The sequence below is a fragment of the Triticum dicoccoides genome, chromosome 1B (genome assembly GCF_002162155.2).
Source record: "Triticum dicoccoides isolate Atlit2015 ecotype Zavitan chromosome 1B, WEW_v2.0, whole genome shotgun sequence".
In the NCBI taxonomy this organism is placed as follows: domain Eukaryota; kingdom Viridiplantae; phylum Streptophyta; class Magnoliopsida; order Poales; family Poaceae; genus Triticum; species Triticum dicoccoides.
The window spans coordinates 689,940,590-689,948,379 of NC_041381.1; positions in this window are offsets into that span (position 1 = coordinate 689,940,590).

Below are 7,790 nucleotides of genomic sequence, written 5' to 3' on the forward strand. Positions count from 1 at the left end.
GCCAGTGCTTCTCTAAGTGTTGGTCCAAACCGAGTAGACTGCGGGGCCACCTCGGGGAAACTTGAGGGTTGGTTTTACTCGTAGGATATCTCATCCGGTGTGCCCTGAGAATGAGATATGTGCAACTCCTATCGGGATTTGTCGGCACAGTCGGGTGGTCTTGCTATTCTTGTTTTACCATTGTCAAAATGTCTTGTAACCGGGATTCCGAGACTGATCGGGTCTTCCCGGGAAGGAATATCCTTCGCTGATCGTGAGAGCTTGTGATGGGCTAAGTTGGGACACCCCTGCAGGGTATAAACTTTTGAAAGTCGTGCCCGCGGTTATGTGGCAGATGAGAATTTGTTAATATCCGGTTGTAGAGAACTTGACACTTGACTTCATTAAAATGCATCAACCGCGTGTGTAGCCGTGATGGTCTCTTTTCGGCGGAGTTCGGGAAGTGAACACGGTCTTTGTGTTATGATTGTGCGTAAGTAGTTTCAGGATCACTTCTTGATCACTTCTAACTTCTCGACCGTTCCGTTGCTTCTCTTCTCGCTCTTATTTGTGTATGTTAGCCACCATATTTGCTTAGTGCTTGCTGCAACTCCACCTCATTACCACATCCTACACATAAGCTTAAATAGTCCTCATCTCGCGGGTTTTGAGATTGCTTAGTCCTCGTGACTCATCAGATACTATCACAACAGTTGCAGGTGCCGATGATACCAGTGCAGGTGATGCAACCAAGCTTAGATGGGAGCTCAACGAATATCTTGGTCGTTGCTATGTTTTGTTTAATGTTGATCAGTAGTGGAGCCCAGTTGGGACGATCGAGGATCTAGCAGTTGGGTTATTTTCTTTTCTTTTGGCTTCGTCCGTAGTCGGACTATGTGTGTGCTCTGAATGATGTATGAATTATATGTTCATTATGTGAAGTGGCGATTGTAAACCAACTCTTTATCCCTTTCTTGTTCATTACATGGGATTGTGTGAAGATGACCCTTCTTGCGAAACAACAACAATGCGGTTATGCCTCTAATTCGTGCCTCGACACATGGGAGATATAGCCGCATCGTGGGTGTGAAAAGTTGGTATCAGAGCCAGGTTCAGGTTCGGAGCAGGTTTTCGGACGCGCACGCGGAGGGGAGGGGGGGTTGATGGGCTCAGAGAAAAGAGTGTTAGGTAGATCTAAGAGGAGGTCAACAGAGACAAGGAAGAAGCGGCACTACGAGCGGATGCAAGTTTTATGAAAACATGCAGATGCAATGTGCATGATGCTATGAGATGAGATGCATGACATGAACAAAATGCAAAATAAAAGATAAAAACCCAACCACGGAGGAAATATCACAACACATAGCCGGAAATGGCAAGAGTTGGAGTTACAAATATGGAAAGTTACATCCGGGGCGTTACAAAAGGCTCCCCTATGCTCATGTCTACGAAATCTGTCGATATGGCTAGCCACGCATCGCACAACAACTCATCCTCCATGGTTGAGTAGCTACCATTCTTCGTACTCTAAAAATGACAGAGCATTTGAAAATAAGCTCAATGGCATTTGACCGAACACCTGCCGGGCGTGGTATCCGCCATGGAGGTCGTCGACAGGGGCGGAGTGTACCTGGGTACAAATGGCTTCAGGGTGGAAAGCTCCGTCGAAACGGCGAGCGGGCGAGTCGGTGCTGGTTGTGGACGTCCGGCTATGCCTCTGTGACGGTAGAAGACGAACAACAGCGATGGCGGAGGTGGAGGGTTCGGATGCAAAGTAAGGGGGAGAAGGGGCGGAGTGAAAGAAAATGGGACTAGCAGGGGGATTGGGTGGGCTAGGGGTGTCGGAGTTCTACGCTTCTGTGTCCGGACTCCCGTAAACGTACCACACTTTTATCTCCAATTTGCGGGAGAAATTGAGTCCGGACCTCTCCGCGAACCGATACAGGTCGGCGTTGGATGGTTTCCGCGGCCCGGACGGTTGCGGGTGGTTTGCGGTCCGCCTTGGAGATGCCCTAAGTCACGGTACCGTGGGGTGTCCTCATGGTGGATCTCTTGCGTTTCTTCATTGAATGAAATGTCATTCACAAAAATAAATGTATCTAGGGTTTCCAAGGTTCATGTTACAAACCAATTTCATCTGACCGTGCAGAATGAGATAAGAAGTCAAGACTTGCAATCCACAGTGGACAAAGTACTCTAATTGCACATTTTGTTAATGTCCACATTGCAGCATGCTTGTCTTGATATATAGATGGTCGGCTCACCTACGCTAATCATAGGTGATGGCCTGACGGGCAAACTACTTCATTGATCCAAAGAGAGAAAGACATGTGCACTTGCTCTTACAAAATCTAGCAGGCATCTTACAAAATCAGCTCACAAAATCCTTCTCTAACACAACTTATTCCGATGACTCACTGAAACAACTAGGAGGAGAAAGAAAGAATGAAAGGCTGGCTTTATCCTTTGCGGGCTAAACATTAATTAGAATGTCGCTCACTCTCTTTACACTTTGCATCTCTTTTGGCTGCTTTGCTCGATCCTCAGAACACAATTATTTTGTTCTTTGTTTAGTTTCTACTACCGGGCATACTATCCACTAATAATGTCTCTAGCCCTCTTTGGCTAGGCTGATTACATTATGCCGCCACGCTTGTTCTCTCCAAATCCATTATCCACGGAATGGAATGATTCTCCTTGCGTGGCAGCGACAAAGGCAGCCCGGTCAACATTCTTTCCAAGCCAATATACATTTTTTTATAACTCCAAGCCCATATACATATTCCAGACACATTGTTTAGTACTCCTTTTTCCTTCTTCCCTACCTTTTTTTTTCATCGTGCATGTATGTATGGTATCATGGTATGTATGGACCCGAGAGAAAATTCTGAAGCTGTTTATGCACCACTGTCAGTGGGTGGTGGAGTAGTACTAATACTGCTACCAACACAACAGAAAATGGGGTTAGGAATCTGCCACGTTGGTGTGCATCAGTATGGTCGTTGTGTATTTAATTTGTATTGATGCTTGATGATTGGCTGTCAAGTTTGACACCAACCTTGCCCTGCAAGGTTTTGTGGCTGCCGTAGAGGCTATGTTTTGTATGTGCAGCCGTGCAGGCGGTAGTTGATTTTTTTTTCAACATAGTACAGATGCAAGCGCTCATATACACGCGCATACACTCATGTCTATGAACGCACACACGCACACCCTACGCTCTCATCACAAGGAGGAGGCACGTCTGAACTGGATGATGTTGGCGATACTGCTCATTTCCTTCGCTCCCTCCTCCATCTGCTTCCGCAGATCAAGCTCCGACATGATCTGCTTGAGGCTGCGCATGCCTGGAGAATCCAGGTTGCCATTCCTCACTGGAAGTGGAAATATTTGGGGAAATGTTGGCTCAGGAATTCCGTCCAACAGGTACAAGGCAACGAGCGGGCTGGTGATTTCGGTGTCTCTGATTACCAAATGATACAAGCCTCGCTATCTCCTCCCGATTAATCATCTCATCAGGATACAAGATTTCAATCTGCCAGATAGAGCTAGGGAGGTGGGAAGAGAGAAACGCCCCAACGACGGCTAGAGACAGAAACAGAACCAGAAACACAGCTAGTAGGGAGGTCATTCACTACAGTCACTAGGGTAGGGAGCGCGGAATATCCTATTTGCCGCTCACTGCGTCAAAATGTCAGGGTTCCGCACAGCCTATCGACGGAGGGCTCGCAGGTGGGCCGGCCTTACGCGTTCCAACCATACCGTTTCTGAGAACCTTCTATGAATGTTCCTAGGCGGGTTTTTTCCGATTTTGGAACCTTCTAGAAGGTTTCTTAGCCGGTTTTTCTTTTTATATTTCTTTCTCGTTTCTACATTTTTTTCTTTTCGTTTCGTTTTTCTCTTTCTTTTTCTGTTTCATTTTTTCTATCTTCTTGCCCTTCTCTTTTTGATTTGTTTTCTATTTTCAACCAATGTTTCAGAAATATTTAAAAAATTGAAATAGTCATACTTTGTTCATTTTTTCAGAAAATTATTATGTTTTCAAGTTTCTGTTCAGAAATTTTATACAAGTTTAGAATTTCAAAAATTGTTTGATTTATTGTCAAATAATGTTCAAAATTTTAAAAAGTGTTCAACTTTTTAAATTTTTTCACAAACCAAAAAAATGTTTGGTTTTAAGAAATATGTTCCTGTTTTCAAAATTTGTTCAAATGTTCAAAATGCATTCATATTTCTAAATTTGTTTAAAATTCAAAAAATGTTCACCTTCTAAAATTTTGTTCATGAATTGGAAATTGTCAGAAATTTTAAAATATGTTCCCATTTTTAAAAATTGTTCAAAAATTCGAAAAAATGTTCCCGTTTTCAAAATTTGTTCGCAAATTCAAAAAACTTTTACGTTTTTCAATTGTGTTCATACATTCAGAAAAATCTCAGATTTTCAGAAAATGTTAATGTTTTCCAAATTTTAGTCACAAATTTTCAGAAATTGTTGCCACTTTCAAATGTTTTCGCGTATACAAAAAATATTTGGGATTTTAAAATTCTATCCGATTCACTTTTTTTCATTTGAAAAGTTGTACGCGTTTTCAAATTTTACTAACAAATTTATAAAATGCTTGGAATTTCAATAAATGTTCTGAATTTTTTTTCATGTTTTTACAAATAAAATGATTTTTTTAAGATGTTTCCATTTTCAATTTTTTATTCACATATATAAAACATCTTCAGGATATTCAAATTGCTCACAGGTCCAAAATTTTCTTCTTCATTTCAATACTTGTTCCTATTTTCAAAATTTGTTTGCCAATTTTAAAAATATTTGTGTTTTCCAAAAATGATGTGGAATTTGAGAATTTGTTCATGTTTTACAAAAAATGTTTCGATTTTCAATTTTTGTTCGCGCGTACAAAAAATCTTCAGGATTTTCAAATTGTTCTCAGATTCAAAATATTGTTCTGCATTTCAAAAATTGTACCCATTTGCAACTTTTTTCACCAATTAAGAAATGGTGGCCTTTTCAAATTATGTTCTGGAATTTGCAAAATTATTTATCTTTATAAAAAATGTTCGGAAAATTTTAAAATGTTTGCGTTATAGAAAATTGTTGTATTTCAAAAGATGTAAACAATATCAAATCTTTTTATAAATTAAAAAAATGTTCGAAAATTTATAATTTCTTTGCAGTATTAAAAGATGTTCGAAAAATAAAATTTTGGTTCACGTTTGCCAAAAACTATTCGTAATTAATGCTCAATTTACGCTGATGTTTTTAGTTCATTTGAACTCGGGCCACACAGTTGTGACGAAGGCTGGAGGTTTATAGTTCGAATCCCAGGTCGTGCGCTCTTTTCTTTTTAGCCATTTTGGCCCGACCGCACGAGTGAGTTCAATGGGCTGGCCCAGTCGTGCGCAGCCTGTGCGAAAGAACGTCCTTTTGACGCAAAATGCGTCACATAGGTGCTCCCAGGGGGATTCTCAAAAAAAAAAGGTGCTCCCAGGGAGCGCCTATGTCTCGCTTGACGCGAGAAGTCAGCGCGAGACTGGGCCGGCCCATCTCATGGGAGGCCACAGCCTCGTTTCTTTGTTAAGTTTGTTCATGTTATTTATTGTCATTTTGTAAAAAAAATATTCATGTTTTCCTTTTTTTAGTTTTTTATACTTCCAAATATTATACATTTATATATATTACAAAAACTCTCTACATAAAACATGAAAATCATTACTCTAGCATTTGTAAAATATTAAATGGTGTGTATAAAAAGTGTTGCTCATGTATATGAAAAACGTGTACAAAAAACAAATACAATGTGTATGAAAAAAGTTGATCAAGTATTTACGGAATGTTAATCATCTATTTACAAAATGTAAAACTGTATAAAAATATGTTTCCGATGTATTAGAACGTGTATTAGAAAATCGAACATAAAATCATAAATTTTAAGAAGATGTTGATCATGTATCAACAAAAGTTAATCATATATTTATAAAATGTTAACCAAGTATACAAACATTACCTGATATATACCGAATATACAATGTGTATGAAAAAAGTAGTCATCAAACACAAATATTAGAGAAAATGCTAATCATCTATTCGAAAAATGTTAGACCTGTGCAAAAGAAATTTTGTGATGTATTATGTAAAATGTAGAACGTGCATTAAAAATGTGAACATAAAAACATTTTTTTTTCACAAAATAATGATCGTGTATAAAAAATATTAGTCATATATTTTGAAAATGTGAAACATTTATTAAAACATGTTCTAGACATAAAATGAAATTGTACAGTGTGCATGAAAAAGTAGTTATCAAACATAAATTTTAAAATATTAATCATGTATTTGAAAATGTTAAACATGTATAAAAAATATACTTAATGTATAAGTAAAATGTACAAATGTATATGAAAAATATAGATATGTGCTGGAGGAAAAAAGAGAAAAACACAGAAGGAAGTGAAAACTGAACACGCGAAAGAAACGAACAAAGGAAACACCTTAGAAACGAAGAAAAACAGAAAACCCAGATAAAACTATGAGCACCCATGAGGAAACGAATCCAAACAATTTCTTTTTAATGAAAACTAAGAATGAAACAAAAAATGATGAAAAGTAGAAAAGAAAAGAAAAAATAGAAGAAACTAACAAAGGAAAACCGAAGAGAAAAAGAAAACAAGAAAACCAAAGAAAAACAGCGCAAAAAAAGAAAAGGCAAGGAAGAAATAAAAGAAAACCAAAAAGGAAAAAAAAGGAAACAAGAAAAATGGTAAAGAATAAAAAGCCCAAAGAAAATACAAAACAACACAATAAGACAAAAAAGCCGAACCCAACCATGAAAACCAGAGAAGAAACCCAGACAGAAAATAAACAGAAGAAAACCACTAACGAAATAGAGCAAACTGGACGAAACCCAGCGCACCGGAAAAGCAGACGTAAATGGGCGACCTAGAGCTACAACGCTGGGACAAAGCATCTGGCGAGATGGAACGAGCACTCGCAGAGAGCAACCAGTCAAAGGGTACCCCATGCGGGAGCCCCATAAGGGTCACTCTGGTAGGCTAAGAGCGTGCCAAGTGATGCGTCCAGCCGTCACGTGTTGCATGCTAGGTGCTTCCTTAGGATTTTGTTATTTTTTATATGCGTTCTTAGGTTTTAGATGGTTTTTTTGTTTTTTCAGCTTCTTGGCTTTCTCCCGGTTTTCCCTAGGTTTTGAAGAGAAAAAAAAATACAAATACTTTAAATTCTTGAAGGTGGAATAAGGTTCTCCGCGCTTAGCCCCCGTCGGAATGGTGTGTCTAGCAGTGGCGGAGGTAGAGGGTGGCCAGGGTGGGCCATGGCCCACCCTGAGATTTGAAAACAACATTCATACCATAAGAGAAAAGCTAAAAAATAAAAAGAACAAAATAAGTGTATATATACAGTACACTGCTGGCCCACCCTGGCCCAGTGGGCTAGGTCCCTCACTGATGTCTAGGATCGTCGGAGGGCGCATGAACCATCTTTCAAGTGATAAGGCGCATGAACCATCTTGCAAAAACTGAACCTTTTTACTATTATATTCAATGATTTAATTTTTTTTTGGACAAGGTGCCTTAGCGATGCCTTGAATCAGCACCCCTCTCTGATTAAAACAAGTCAAGACGACCAGTACAACAGGAGACATAGTTTGCCATATTTGCGGTTAAAAGTGGAATATATGTTTACACGAAAACAATATTCAAATTCGGTATTTGTTTGAAAATTTCGAACAGAAAAATACCAGAAATTCCTAGTTTATCGGAAACCGGTTTTCAGGTCCCTCCCGGAATTA